We start from the raw sequence: 15,970 nt of genomic DNA, 5'->3' as shown, positions 1-15,970 counted from the left end.
CAACTCAGCACTTCCTAAATTGTTCTATGGAAAACACGTAAAGAAACACACATTAGAAAATGATACACATGTCACTCCAGTGTGGGAAATAGATATGTAAGAAAACTGGCAAAAAGCTGATGTGGCAAAAAAGCTGATAGGCCAAGAAACACCTATAATGTATTGTAATTAGAAAGTAGGTGGCTTCTCATTGTGATGGTGTGAATTATAATATGTATATTGTCTCACCCTTCCCATGAGACTGAAAATGGAATAAAAGTTTTCAAAACACCTCTCTGGGTCAGAAAAGAACACAATCTGATGCTCCATAGGTAACACCACCAGCCATACCTGAAATCCAGGTTTCTGAAGGAGGGATTTGCTGCTAAGGCTGAGAATGGCAGCCTTTCCAAGCCATGACAGCTGCCAGTGGGCATTACCCCACACTCTGCCCTTTGCAGAGAGCCACACCAAGCAGCTGGAAGCACAGCCACAGAGAACACTGAGAAGTAGGGCAAGCTCCCAAGGCCCCCCAGGCCAGCACTAATATTGACACAGCACATTGGGAGCAGAATTGCTGTAGCTGACAATTCCCTGTCCAGGCAGAGCTGTGCTCAGGACTGCTATGGAACAAGGCATGGGATGGCAGGACAGGGAAACCACAATGCCATCCCAAAGAAGTCCTTCAGCAGGACATTAAAGGTAAAGTTAGATGTCTCATTGCACCATATACTGAACACTCAAGTGAATGCTCTTGGCTTCTGCTGCAGCACTAGCTACTTTTCATGCTTCCTTCTCTCTTCCTTGGATAAAATGGAATGTCTGTGCAGTTGACACGTGTTTAAGGTGAGCCCCAAACACCCTACAGCGTGAACCTCACTAAAGCCACCATTTTGAGTGGTTTTGGTTTTGAGGGTTTGTAATTACAGCATTCAAAGTAAGACTTGAAGCAAATCAAGTGAGAGTTTAGGGAAAAGCCATCAGAATATTGCTTGGAAAATGTTGTATTTCTCTAGCTCAGGATAAGCACGAGATACTGCTGTAAACCTCACAGCAAAGTTTCACAGAACAGCTGATAGAACACCTTTAGTGCAAAGGGATGGCTTTACTCCCTTTTTTAGTCTCTTGTCACTCTTCCCCCAGATTTCCCTTCCAGTACTCCAGCAGAGACTTTAATGAAATCCTCAGAGCCTGCCCATCCTGTGTGTTGAATTCATCATGCTGAACAATAACTAGAGAGAAAGCACAGTCTTCTGGGGGCTCAGGAATCTCCAGTGCCTTGCTGAAAGGTCAGATGGTACCCAGAAGCAGCTCAAAGCAAGGGGAGGAGATGTGCCAGAGAAAGGGAAGGGAAGAAATGTCCCATCCAACTACAGTAAGCAGTTAAAATAACCCTGTTACAGCCTTCCTGCACTTTCAAGATATTTTCAGCACTCCCACAGGATTTGTTTTCAACACACAAATCCCTCCTTGGTTTGAGCAAGACAAGGTGTGCTGAAACCTTTCCACTGATCCACATCTGCATTGTGACATTTTCTCTGCTCTTTTGTGAATGGCAAGTTATTAATATACAGACACAGTAGAGGAGTATTTCCATCCACTCTGCAGTCACTGCTGCAGTGGGACTATAAGCTTTATTTTCTGGAGAAAGGCCTACAGCAATAGGACAGCTCTGTAGAGAAATGGCTGATACAAGATATTCCTTTTTTGTGCCTCTGTACATTCACACTGATGTTGAGAATCACCACATTTCCAAACCTGTGACATTCAGCAGCCAGAGATCCAGCTGGATACAAGCCTCAGACTTTGCATTTTCCAGACAGGCTTTTAAATCCATGATTTCTAATTTAAATCAACAGTTGAGTTTGAATGCATACTTTTACATTACAACTGAAACTGAAAAAGTTTTAAAATTGCTGCTGTATTTGGAACAAAGATTCAAGTTTTCAAATCATGACAGCCTTTAGAAAGGCAAAGGAATGATCAGGGAACACCAGCAATTCACTTAATGGGATCTCTATTGCTATGCAGACATCTCAACCATTACAAAAATTTAAAATAACAGAAATGCAAGTTGGGAAGAACAGTGTGCAATAGACATACACATACAAAAAACCCCAAGAGATAAAAAAATCCTGCCAAGACTAAATACGGGTAACTGAGGAAGACAACCTGTTCAGAAAAAACCCAACACAACAAATCACAGCCACCCAACCCCAAAAATGGACTGTTCATAAAACTGAAGGCTGCATGCTTGATTTTTTTAAAAATGATTTCTTATCCTTGATGCAAAGATCCATCCACACAACAACCTCCTTCCCCACCTAACCAAGAAGGGATGCAACACAGAGCAAAGAGACATCTGACAAACAGTTGCAACCAGAAGTTTCTCCAAGCCATTGTTTTAATTCCAAAAGAGAACATTCCACGACCTACGCAGTCTGATCCCAATGGACCTAGGAAGGATCACTAGACAGTTCACATTCCTTCTCAAAAAAGCTTAAGTAGGTTTAGATGATTTTATTTCTGCAAGTAGCATACTTGTGCCAAATATTAATAATGCAGTCCCTTAGTTAGCACTTACAAATGCTCGTAATTATTCACAGCTCCTGAACACAGGATGGCTTGGATATCATCCAACAAATCCCCAGCAATTAAATCTATTAGAAAATGGAAAACTTTCTACTTTCACTCAGTAGAACAACAGAGGCAATGAGTTCTGCTTAAGGAACAATGAAATAAACTGGTCCTCTTCAGCTTAGAAAACTGGCAGGACCAAGATCTACAAACTCATCAAACGCCATCAAACAAAGGCTGGCTGAAAGGCTCAAAACAACACAGCCCTTCACATGAGGTGGAAAGGCTCTGGAAACTCTCAGCCAGGCCACAGGAGGCCTAGGAGCTCCTGTGGTTTGTATGGTTTGCACAGAGAGGTAGGACAGCTCTTGGACAGGGATTCTGCTGAGGGTTACCAGCACTGTGAAGTCCCTGAGCTGAAAATAACTGCGGGCCCTAATCCCACTCCTTCACCAGGAGCAACTCACAGCCCTGCTGGAGACACAACTCTACAGCACCTGGGTCTTCTTCATGGCACACAGTGGTCTCTCTTGCCTTCATTTGCTATCAGTAAAAGAACATTATCTCCATTTCTAAGTTTTCAGAGAAACTTCTATTTACAAGTATGATATACATAGCATACTGACAGGGAAAGTGTGAAATACACAACATCCTCAAAACACCCTTCCAGGTCAGCTGTGTTTTAAGTTAACTCACCTGCAATTATCACCCTACCACCACTCAGCACCAGGTGGAACATGTGAACTGAATCAGTAGACATCACAAGTTTAGCAAAGCAGTTTGTAAAAGCTTAGCTTATCAGAAAAAACCCCAGTCTAACACAGGAAGCCAGGTTTATATTCTTGGTGTCTGCTTTCCTATATGGAATTTCAATTCCAGTTTTAACAGCTGAAGTCCTCTGCAGCAGCCAAAATCAACAGCACTGAGCAAGGAACCCCATAAAAGTCAGCAGGCACAAACCACCCAAAGCAGACACCAGAAAGGCAGGCCTGAGCCTCACCTTGCCGAGCACCTCAGCACATACACACTGCCCCACTCACCTCAAACCTCTCCTACAGTGCCACATCTTTCCTAGCATTAAGTAAAACTCTTAATTCTCTTTTAAAAAGAGGCCAAAGAGCCACTAAAGCCAGCAAACTGTTACTGATCATAGAATCATTAAGGTTGGAAAAGACCTCCGAGATCATCAAGCCCAACCTTTGACCTTTGATTACACATGGGGAAGAACCCAACCAGACAAAAATGCTTGGAACAGAAAAGAATCATATATTTCAAAGGACCATGGACTAAACAATAGATACAAAGAGTTCTGGCTTTTTTTAAGAGTCCTACTTTTCTGAAATGTTCACTTCAATCTCATGCACTCTTGTGCCCTGACTTTAATAGAGAAATACATACACTTTTTGTATGTATGTTTTCTTCAGTCACTTATCTGGTGCTCAACTGAAATGCTTTTTTATCTGTTCAAGTCCCTTCAGCTCTCTTCAAAGGTTCTGTCTCCTCTTCCACATGCATTGAATTTATTTGTTATCCCTAAAGGTACAAGTTTAAATTTATATTCTCTAAATTCTGGAGTAACTGACTAAACACAAAATATTTACCCTGAGCAACTTAACTGACAAATGTAAAGGCACTTTCATTACCTTCATGTTAAATCACTCCATCTTTGTTTTCCTAAATATGAGTATGAGCTCCTCAGGTTTCTGTCCCACTTTTGCCTTCCTCAAGTATCAGTGCTCCAAATTTCACCTTATAGCAAAACACTGGTTTTCATATTCTGTCTCTGGTATTGACATTCTTATTCCAAAATAAAAAAAGTGTTATATTTTGATCCATTTAAGATTACAGACCAAAAGTGGTGTTTGCTTTGCGGAACAAAACTAATGGGTATTACATTTTATGCATGCTTTAGAGAATAACAAGACAAGAACCCCCTGCAGTATTTTTAATCTTTTGACTTGTTTTGCTGCAAGAGTCTCTGCAGTCCCCTTCTCTCTTCTCCAGATCTCTCTGGCCCTCCCTGTCCTGCTCAGCCTGGTAAAAGCTGTATGTCCTTGCACTTCCTCCTACTCAAACACAGAGTACAGATAAGCAGGCAAGTTTTATTATCTCAACACTGATACCAGATTCATTCATCTGTTCCCTTGTATAATCCTGGGTTCTGCTCTCCTCTGCTGCAACAGGAGGCAACCTCATCTACTCTTTTATAGGACACACTGATATGCTGTAATTCAGGTCAAAGTTTACTTTACAAAGATATCCTGGAAGACCTAATGTGTTGTAAGAATCCCTTACCCGCCTCCCACCTTTTCTGTTCCAAAGCTTAGTTCTCCTTGCTCCTAACTTCCAACTTTTCTAGCCTCAATGTCACTAAGTCACCTATCTGCTATTAAACTTCATTTCATTTTCTCCTACCAGATAATGTTATCAGCTCATTGACTGAAGGATTAATGCACTGAATTGTTTTTTCCTCCTTTAAGTGAGTTTAGTTGTGTTCCTTTGATCTGACACTAAATTTATGTTTGCAAAACAGTTCATTCCTTGAACTCCTTTCAGTTTTCTAGTCACACTTTATCAAGTCTGAGAAAGTATTAAAGCCATGACATAATTAACATCCTACATAGATCAACCTCCCTTTGAGTCCAGCTTGATATCCTTGTTTACCAAGGCACGGATTCTTTTGTGCACCTCTCTAATGTTGCCCTGGGAACTGCCAGTCAATAAAGTCCTTCCACCCTCAGTCACTTCCTCTTGCAAGGGTGACATGCAGAACAGGACTCAGCTGTAGTTAGAAAGGTCACATATATTTCCCAAGCAAGCCAAGTGGTAATTGCCAGAATCAACGCTCCTGACTAATCCTTACTCAGCTCACACACAGTAACCACGAATCAGTCCAACAGTTTATTTAATACAGGGCTAGGTGGGTTTTTACAGTGCAGTTTTTACAGGTTTTTACACACACTCCTCTTTGGGAGATTCAGTAGACAGAATTGACACTATTTCATTAGTTGAGAAATTGGAAATCTAACCTTTTAATCCTTTCTAACTGCTAGGGCTTTAACCTCCTGGCTTCAGCATTCAGCTGGGTACTCCCATACAGCACTGGTGCTTACCTAACCCCACACTGAACTGTTCAGAGATACAAAATAGATGAAACCTAATTTTGTAAAGAAGTAATTTTTAAAAAAGCTACAAGTCTGAGTAATGACAGCTTGGTGATTCAGAAGTCAAACAGAAACCAGCACTGTACAGTGGAGGGGAGAGATGATGAGCTCACCACTGAGTGTCCATTTAACTTCCCTTGCAAACACACACCTCAACGTGGGAGCACACAGGTCAACTCTCAAAGGCAGATTACAGCTCAAATAGCCCTACAAAGCCTCCAGGGTAATAGAAGCATTCAAGAAACACTCTGAAATGTATTTATTTTGTTTGTGAGCTACTGCTTTGGATAAATTTGCTCCTTTTGTAGAAAGCTGTTTAATCAACACCCAAGCAAAATCCATCTCCCACCAACAGCAAGTCAAGAAAGAATCTGGATGAATGTTACTACTCTAGTTAGGATTAAGAAACATTGCTCTGGGTTGGGATGGCACATGGAACAGTCAAATCTAACTGCACTGAGATGACTGATGCCTACAGCCTGAGCAGTGGGAATGTGAAAACTATGAAGATAAAAGCAGAGCACAGCAAAAGGAGCCACCAGGAACAAAGTATCCAGCCCTTTGAAGGGTGGAAAACAAGGAAAAGCTCACATGTGGAAATGATTGGGATGAGTCCACTTCTGGAAGGATGTGTGGAAAATACAGAACTACACCGTGAGGGATGATTGAAGAGAAACTCATCCACTGCTGCCAAACAAAGACTTGGCCAAATTCCGTCACAGGGAGGAGCTACAGGGGATATGCTGGGCTGTATTTGGAGGTGAAAATCTAATCCTTCACTGCCACATGCAATGAGGTCTGCTAGAAAGGGCAATCAAAGTTAGCTGTACTTATCCCTAATGTTTTTCCTTTAAGCTAGTGCATCAAGAGTCTTCCAGGTGTTGAAAGGGCAGGGAAGTTTCTTTTTCTGCTTCCTGCAAGTCTTTGAAATCCACTTGCCAGCCACTCCCCCAGGAAACGTGAGAACCTGCCCCAGTGTTATTCTGTGACCAGGTTGCCAACACAGCATCACTCCAAAACATCGTCACCACCACGAAACACACACGCACGAAACAGCAAACAAAGAGCTCACAGAACTGAGACAAAAGGACAGAGCCACACACAGCCAATTCCAAGGGTGAATTCTTGAGTGCCTGCATCTGTAAATAAAGTCAGAGGCCAGCTGAGACACCAGTTAGCAGGCTTTCCAAAGTCACCAAACAAAATTCAACAGAAAAATGGAAAAATGGGTTCCATTGACAAATAACAGAAAGCAGTACTTTTCCAGGTTTGTCAAGGGACACCACCATTCCAGTGGGTTTGGGGCTACAGGAAAACAGCAAGCCACAGAAATATCCTAAAAGTAGAGGACAAGTTGGACAAGTGACCAAATATTTGTTTTAAAAAATAAGAAGTATGCACCCGAAATGTGTGCCAAAGAAAGTAGATTACACAAGTGTTACAGCACACCATGAATGAATCCATGGAGGCTTAAGCACTTGCCTGAGCAAATCCTGCTCTAAAAGGCACGTTCATTTTGTCTAAAAAGCAGCAAGACCTCTGCAACACTAATTTGAGCACTTAAAGGAACTTTAAGAATCTTAAAATATGGAATAATGATCATCAATATGCTACAACACTACTTGGGTCTCTAATGAGATACCAATAGGGCACTTTTTGCTCACTTTTTTGTTACATGGAAGACTTTTTTTGTTCTGCTTCTTTCCAAGGTGTGCAACTATTTGGTCTTTATTAGTGTTCATATGCTCTAGGGAAAGAAAAACTAGAATCACTTCAAGTAGAAGGCATGAATTATCCTGTTATCTGCTGAGTTAAACTTTGTCTTATGTTCCATTTATATTCCAAATAAAGTTCAAAAATTTTAGTAAATCTCTTTATTAAGGGCACATTACAGTCTTAGAAAGTTTTTCATGCCACTGAACACAAGAACAATTCTCCTGAACAGCTATTTGATAAGAACATCAAGAACAAACTATGGTGCCAATATTTCTCTGAATGGAAGCCTGGGTAGGCTTTAGAAAGCTTTGCTTCTTGAAAACAGAACATTTAAACCAACTGGCAGCAAGATGAGATCTACGCCAAGTTTGAGAATCATTCTTAAACAGCAATTTATTTTTTTTTTAACACAAACATGTGCCCTCCTCAAAGGCAGCAGAGGTGTGCACAATTAATGGAGTTCAAACCATGTATTGTCTTGGAAAAAAAATCTTCTTCTTCTCCTCAGTCTCTTTCCTATATTCCACTTCCTGGCAAGTTTAACTGGAGACATTGCTGGGTCTCTGCCAATTTTACATAAATTATCAGTTTGACAACAACTTGGACACGTAAGTGTTCAGCTCTGGCAAAGTCAGGTGATAGTGGTGAATGAGTTCCTGAGAGATTTCTGTATCTGAAACACTTCTATATTTGTCCATCTGGAAACCCAGAGCACATGGGCCAGCAAGGGGAAAGGGAAAAGAGTCAGAGGTCTGCCTGAGTTACTCTTCTTTGTTATAAAAGAGATTTTTTTAATGGCACAATAAATACTGAAAAGCTCCACTGTATAGCTCCAGAGATGAAAGTAAGAAGTTGCTTATTTTTCTGGCTTCTGGGTTTCAGTGCCAAAGCCAGATTTTTTCATCAAGTTTTTATGTAGATTTATGAAAGAAATGACCCAACACAGCTTAATCCAAAAATACTCTGTCACAAAGTCTCTTCTTCCACATGAAGGTTGCAGTGTAACACATTTAAAACAGCACTCTTCACACTTCCTGCCTCTCCCACCTCTCCTTCAGGAATACTCACTTTGTGAGCTGTTTCCTAACCCACAAAAGCAGAAATGTTTATGAAGCCACAAGTTGTATGGCATCAGCAATCCCAAATCACTCTTCTGGGGCAAATACTCAGCTTTCAGACACAGCAGATTCCCCAGGCCTGGATCTTTGCCCCAACATAAAATGCCACCACAGAGCAGAGGGACAGGTTACACAGATGGAAACTGTCAGCCAGGAAAGGCCTGGAGCACTGACCATGGCAACCCAGTTCCAATGATCATCAAAACTGCTGTCCAAACTCATCCAGCTGTCCACAGATGATGCAAAGGACTCATGTGTCATTATAAACCAAACTGCTGGGCACCAAACCCAGCATTTTGTCCTGTCAAGGTACCAGAGCAGAGCCCTGATGATCCTGCCCTGAACAGTGCCCGTTTCCCACGTGTTCCTTGAAAACCTGCAAAAATCCATCAGTCAGAGCAGAATTCTTGGGAGAAACACACAGAGAAAGGACAGTCAGAAAAGCTGCACAATCGCATCAGCTGTATCCAATTATTAAAATTTGCTCTAAAATGGTGAGTTGATAATCCCCACCAGGAATGGAAATGTAGAAACAGTTTCTCCAATAGTTGACTGCAGTAATCTTCTCCTCTGCTGGGCTTTTTTCCCCTCATCATCTTACTCTTGATAATGACCAAAGCGTTTGAGTAAGACAAATAAAGAGCCACTCCAGCTAAGAAAATAAAGTAGGCATTTGCTAAGGAAGAGTCTCATGGTCAAGTCAGATAAATGAGGACAGGAATTACCTCATTCAACAAATAATGCCAAGTACAGTAATTGAGATCTCATTATTGCCAGCTGGGATAGTTTAAACAGACTGAACTAGATTTTAAAATGCCCTAACAGGGAAATACCCATCTTTCTTCAGACTGTCTCCTGGCCAGACAAGCTGACCAAGTTGCACATGTCTCAGAGGGAGAAAAATGTATTTACATAAATACATTTCTATTTCTCACAAAGTGAGTACTCCTAAATTTTCTAACAGAAGCGAAACAGAAAATCCCAACACGAACCCAAACTAGCACAAACTCTTTATCTTTCTACTTAAAATAGGAATATCTAATTGCTGGCCTTGTATTTCTAAATCATAAATCACTTCTAGTCCTTCTAGAATTTGGACCCAAACTGCATAGAAAGCGTTTGACAACATTTTGAACAGATTGTTCTTTAATTACAGCATATTTCCAGGAATTCTAATGTTTTATGTGACAAGCCCCTCTAAGAAGTCACTGAACCTGACTTGACAGGTTTCTAAAATAAACTACAATATTCAGAGGCTGGTTTGGTCATTGTAGTGAAAATATATTTTAAAATAGGAAAAAATAAAGAAGAAACTCTATAAAAACAGGAAGAAAACAACACTCTTTGTAATAGAAACTTCCAAGCCATAGTAAATTTGGTATAGATTAAAAACACAGGAAAATGTTACTGTAGGGCAGCAAATTTGCCTAATATTCTGGGACTTTATCAGATTGATAAGGAAAAAAGCTATTCCAGTTATCAGAGGCTTCTAAGATCACAAACATGTGTAAATTTCTGGATTTATTAATTTGGGCCATGTCCTGAGTATAACACCAAAATATTCTTAAGTACGTTGAGGGCACAGTGTTGACACTGAGTTTTTTCCATTTAACTCATGGAATTAATTTCATCAATAAAAAAAGCAATTTGCAAATGCCAAGATTACATGAAATGCCTTGGCAACAATACACATTGGGAAAGGAAACAGAGGAATAAATGGGCCTCCTGTTTCTTAGTCAACAATTCTAGAACTTCAAACTGGAAACTGCAACCTGGTCAAGACCAGGTTAAAAAAATATGAACCTCCAAAACAAACACCTGATTTTTTTTTTTTTTTTGCAATCTATTCTAGACCACAGATTCTATCCCTGAAAAATGACCAGGCCATTCAAGTCTGTGGGCAAAATAAATATTATTTTCCAAGGTTATATAAAAACTAATAAGCCAGTAGCCAAAGTGCAGCAGAAAGCCCAAAACTCAAGGAGATTTAAAATACAATTATCAGAGGTCCTTGAATGAAAGATAAAAATATCAGTAGCACTCAAACCAAAGCCAACTTGCTGCCACTCTCAAAGATACAATGCGTATGCACAACATAAAGGATGAAAGTTTTGATATTTTAATACATGATTTTGCTTCAAATTGGAACTGAACTCCTAAATTGTGTAATGCTCCAAGAAAAATCCACAGATGACAAAGAAATCCATTCACAACAAGTTAAGGAAAAAAAAACTAACCAAACCAGTTCAAGGAAACTATAAAATAACAGCTTTGAAGACAGAAAAAACATTCTTACAAAAGAAAAAAAAAAGGAAAAAAGTTAAAATAAAAGTTTATTAGCTTTATTTTTTCCTGTTTTTTCTAGGAAGTAACTTTTCCTTCTCACCTCACCTGATCAATATTCTGCAGTACAGTATTATTTAAAAATTTCTACCAGTCTTTTTGATTTTGTCCATTTTGGTCAGGCAAATTATAAAAGGTAAAGGCACTTTAAGGAAGTTTCCAAGCTAAAAAGAACTTGAGATCAAGAATAATAGTGATTTCTGAGTTCTCTGGTAGTCTTATTTCATTCACCCTTGAAATCCTGCATCAATCCCAAATGGGTAATAAAAATTTTAGAGTTTTCTGAGTAGCCCTGTATCAAGAACACATCCAATCTTTAAAATACAGGGATTCCATTCACTTATTTTTTAGCTGACACAGAAAGGAATTAAGGCAAAAGGCTTCAACTGAATGAGCACTTCAGAATTGCTATAAAGTACCTCCCTAGGAAAGTGATTTCAGAGACATGGTGCCAAAAGATGCTGCCTGGGAATCACCCAACATCCCTCCCAGTGCTACAGCAACTACCCATGGGAAGATGGATTTCCATCCCAGCCACACAGGGAACAACTGCTCAGGATTTAGCAATGTGCCTGCTGCACTGAGCTTGTACCTGTGGAAAACAGAGCCCACCAGCATCTGCAAGGAAATCCCAGCCAAACCCACCCCAAACACTACAACCATCTGCCTCAGCTGCTTGGACTCATGAATGGGCCCCTTGAAAGGCAGCAGAGAACGTCAGCGCCTTGGGCCCCAAGAGACTGGCTTGTGAGTTCTCCCCTCCCAAGGAGATCTCCTGCTCTCTGAGCAGCCTACTGGCACCATTCCTGCACAAGGCCAACCTAGTAAACTCCAGCACAGCTCCAGCACAGGGCCACGAGCTGCTCTGACATCAGCAGCTGACCCACAAGTGCATCTGACACAGCAGACATTGAATAACAGCTTCTCAAATGGCAGCAGGCTGAAAAGGTTACAAATTCTCAATGTGCTGCCTAAGAAATATCTTTTTGCAAGTGCAAAAGAGAAAGTGTGACCTGAACAGAGAGGGGAGAAAGACAAATCCTTGCAGGCATGGGTCCTCAAACAATCCTGTACTTTACTCATGAAGAACCTGCTATCAGGCAGCTCTTGAATCAAATTAAACTATAAACCAGGAACTTGAGCATCAGCTAAAATAAATTTGAAATAATACCAAACACAACAGAAACTATCAATCTTCTTTGGGGCAGAGACTGAAATGTCAGACTATTTTTTTAGGTAATTAATATTCCAGACTAACAAAGCCTGAAGATACTGTTTTGATCTGTATTCTTCTGCAGAATGGATTAAAAAAGAAATTACATTTCTCAACATCTGGTGAAAGATCAGGTTTCCAAGGAGATGGAGTCTGGGCCTTGGATAAGTAGCCTTACTGCATATTTCCAACAAACTGAGGTAAAAAAGGCAGGTGCCATATGCAGTTAATGGCAGTGAGTTACCCTGATACCCCCCCCTTCAGTGTGCAGCTCAATTTAACAGACATCACAGGTTATCTGACAAGGTTCAGAGTCATTAAATACAAATAAAACTAATTGGATAATCACAACTGAGATTTCTTCCTCACACAAAAAAAAAACCCCTCAAAACTTTAAATAGGCTTTCTAATTAACCCAATAAACCAACTCTTAGAGAGAAAAGCCTTCTGATTTTTCAAGTGCATAATTTTTATGCTTCAATGTCTTGAGTTTCAACTATGTAACACCAGTCTGGATTTGATGTGACTAAAGCTGGAACACATTTCCTACTGCAGTGCAAGACCACCACACCCATATAGACATACACACACCCCACAGGCAGAGCACTCCTTTGCTTTGCTTCATCCATCATCAATCTACGGCCCTAAACCTACCTACAGCAACTCTTAGAGACACTGAAAGCTTTTTCACCAGGTTTGAAGATGCCATCAACCACCTCATTTGCATCTTCAAGCACCTCCAAAACACAGATTGTAATTTCTGTGGGTTCATAAGCAGAATGTTCAATAACCAAATTTCAAAAGTTGGTAACTGAGTTCCAGTCAGCATCATCCAGTCAGCAACTGCATTTATCAAAATCAATTATTTCAGGCTGAAGCTCTCAAAATATGATGACAGCCAAAAGTTAAAGTTTCAAAACATGTTTACTGTATCAAAGTAAATAGAGAAAGCTTAAATATTGCATTCTGTAAACTTAGTGAGAACCAAAAAGCTACACAAGATTAAAAATATGTAGTTATTTTGGGCTTCTCTTTGCAGTCATTTGCACATGATATGCCTTTATACAGCTTTTATTGAAGACAACTAACTTCAGAGAACTTCCTTACACTTGGGGATACAAGCAGCTGCCTTTCACTGCTTTTCTTCCCTTTTTTAGAAACAGAACTATGGATACAACTGAGCGTAAAGGTTAAGAATGAAAAGCATGCAGGTTACAGAACTGAAAGTCACTACAGGATGCACACCAAATTTACTTTGTTTCATTTAACAATAATGTATTCCTTGAGGTTTTCCTGTAGCTCCTGTCAAAGTATAACAACTCAGGCAATGGGCCCCATGCTGAAAACAGCTTAAAATGTTACATTTGAGCATGGAAAGAGCACTTCTGTACTCATGTAAACTAAATAACCTACATGTCTCCTGGGATTTCCAGCATCCTGGATATCAATTCCCTTGGAAAGCCTGCCTTCCTCACCTGCAGCTCTCACAGTCTCAGATTTGCCATCAGTTCTGCACAGCTTCAAAGGACTCTGTGCAACTCTAAGCTCCACCAAATAAACCCAAGAAATGCTCTCTGTTCTCACTCCTGGTTGCCCAAAACAATCCTTGAGAGCAGGTATATGAAGGGGAAAAACAAGTCTCCTTTAAAGCCCCCCTACAAACATCACCTTCCTAATACATCCCTAGCAAGGGTCCCCAAACACAGCAGGTCTCTCAGGAGCACGTGGTGACAGGGACGTGGCACCAGCCCCTAATTCCAGCTGTGGCTTTGTGGAATCCCAGCTCCAGCCACCTCAGCTTCCTGACACCAAACCAAGCAGCTTTCTTCGTGTTCTCTGTGGTGCTTCTCGCTTGTCTGCTCTCCCAAGGAACTTTCACGGAGCTTGATCCTTCACAGCCCCACACACCACAGCTGGCATCCAAAGAGACAATGGAAATGCACGTGTGGAAGAGAATATGGGATAAAACAGCATAAAACCCCAATGAAATGCTGTGGCTGTAGATTATTTTACACGCTAAATTTCTACAAGCAGGGATAAAAACCCAGGAATGGTCATGAGAAGCACAAACCCACAGAAGTCAGGAGGAGTAAAGCCTTTCTCCTTAATAAGCAGCTGTGGTTTAGAGTAACTGGAGAGAGGTCTGTAGTTCCTGATGCTTCAAAGAGCTATTTACATTTGCATATTCCTGGAGGATACAGAACATACATTATGGAGAGGGCAGAGTTTAACCTCAGCCTTCTGCAAGACCGTTTACAGACACAGTTAGCTGGAATTAATACTTAATTGGAACAAACACGCTTTCTTTTCTCCCTTACAGACTTAGCTGCAGCCTGTGTATTATCAGTCACTCACATTTAAAAAGCCCTTTTGATAAAAGAAGATATAAACAGGCAGGACAGGTTTATACGAGTATGTTTAAAAAGAAATGTAGTATTTTGAATGTTGAAGTTCCAGAATTTAAAAAATTAATCTACTTAAAGACTGAATTTTGAAGAGATTAGATCACACTCTGCAGCTGACCCTTTCTACCTCACACACTAAGGAAATACTTTAAAATTCCAGTAGGCATATTTGCTTCCAAGGCAAGAAAACACACCCACTTGTTCCTTCACCGTTGTTTTTCAAGCACGAAAATCTTCCCAAAACTGTTATCATCGAGGCACTGGAGTAACAGAAACCTCAGCAATTCAAAATGCAAAGTGATTCCCTTGCCTCCCCAAGCGCAAAATCCTGATCTCGGGAAGCCGCCTCGGTGTTCCCGCTGTGTTCCGTTCTCTGCTGGAGGAAAACCTTCCTTCCCTTGCCACAGGCAGGGGCACACAGGTGTCCGCCAGGGCAGCGGGAGCGCCCGGGGCCGAGGGGGATCCCCAGGGAACAGCCCCGGCAGTGCCCGGGATGCTCCGTGCGGCCCCGGGCCGGCACCTGCCCGCGGGCGGGACGGGCCAGGGCGCCACACGAGCGGGGAATTCCCAAATACCGCCATCCTCCTGCCTTCCACACGGGGCCTCCCCCATCCCGGAGCGGCCGGCGGAGACCCCGGGGCCCCGCTCGGCCAGGGCCGGGGAAGGGGCTCCGTCCCCTCCGTGAGGGCCGCCCGAGCCTCCCCGCGCCTGGGGGCGACTCGCACCAGGGAGGGGGCACAGCCCGGCACGCCCCCCCAGCCCCCCGACCGCCCCTGCCCGAGCGGGACCCCGGCCCGGCTCTGCCCTCCGCGGGTGCGGGCCCGGGCCCGCCTGCCGGCCCCGTCCCCCCGGTGCCGCCACACCGCCGGGCCAGCCCGCCCCGGGGCCGCTCCGTAACGGGGCCCCCGCCGCGGTCCCTGCTCCCGGAGACACAGCCCGGCACCACCGCCGGGGGGGTCCTAGCGCCGCCATCTCCCGGGCCGGGTCCTCTCGCACCGCCCCCGGCCCCTCCCGGGATTCCCCCTGGCCCCGGGGGGCGGCGGCTCCGCCGGGGCCGCGCTGCCCCCGACCCCCCCCCCCCCCGACCCCGGCGCCCCCCGCCCGCCGCCCCTGGCGCTCACCGCGGCTCCGCGCGCCCCTCGCCGCGCCGCGCCCGGCCGAAGGGAGGGCGGGCGGGGGTCGCGGCCCCCCGGCAGCGCCGCACGCCCGGCGCAGGCAGCCCCCGTCCCTGACCTACTTTCCGCCTGGCTTGCCACCCGACGGCGCACCACTAACCTACTTTCCAGCCAATGGCACCCTCCCCCGGCCCCGCACCGGACGCGCCCGCCCGCCAACGGCAGAGCGGCTCCGCGCCCGCCTCGCCCAATGGGCGGCCGCCGAGCGGGCAACGCCCGCCCCCCCGAGCGCCGGCAAATCCCCGGGCGGCCCCGCGACCGCGGCCAATCGGAAGCGCGG

The 15,970-nt window shown here is 43.3% G+C and overlaps 1 protein-coding gene across 4 annotated transcripts in view; it reads right to left on the bottom strand.

Moving 5' to 3' along the window:
* BMAL1 (basic helix-loop-helix ARNT like 1) overlaps positions 1–15,735 on the bottom strand; it is a 50,988-nt gene extending 35,253 nt beyond the window's left edge. For all 4 annotated transcript variants that reach the window (XM_066552649.1, XM_066552650.1, XM_066552652.1 and 1 more), the window contains exon 1: positions 15,637–15,735. The gene's annotated coding sequence lies outside the window, so the exon portion shown is untranslated. The remainder of the gene's footprint in view (positions 1–15,636) is intronic.
* Positions 15,736–15,970: the final 235 nt, after the last annotated feature.

Source organism: Molothrus aeneus, chromosome 6, assembly GCF_037042795.1.
Source record: "Molothrus aeneus isolate 106 chromosome 6, BPBGC_Maene_1.0, whole genome shotgun sequence".
Taxonomy (NCBI): Eukaryota; Metazoa; Chordata; class Aves; order Passeriformes; family Icteridae; genus Molothrus; species Molothrus aeneus.
The sequence above is the reverse complement of the archived record's forward strand: the minus strand, read 5'-3'. Positions and strand labels throughout refer to the sequence as shown.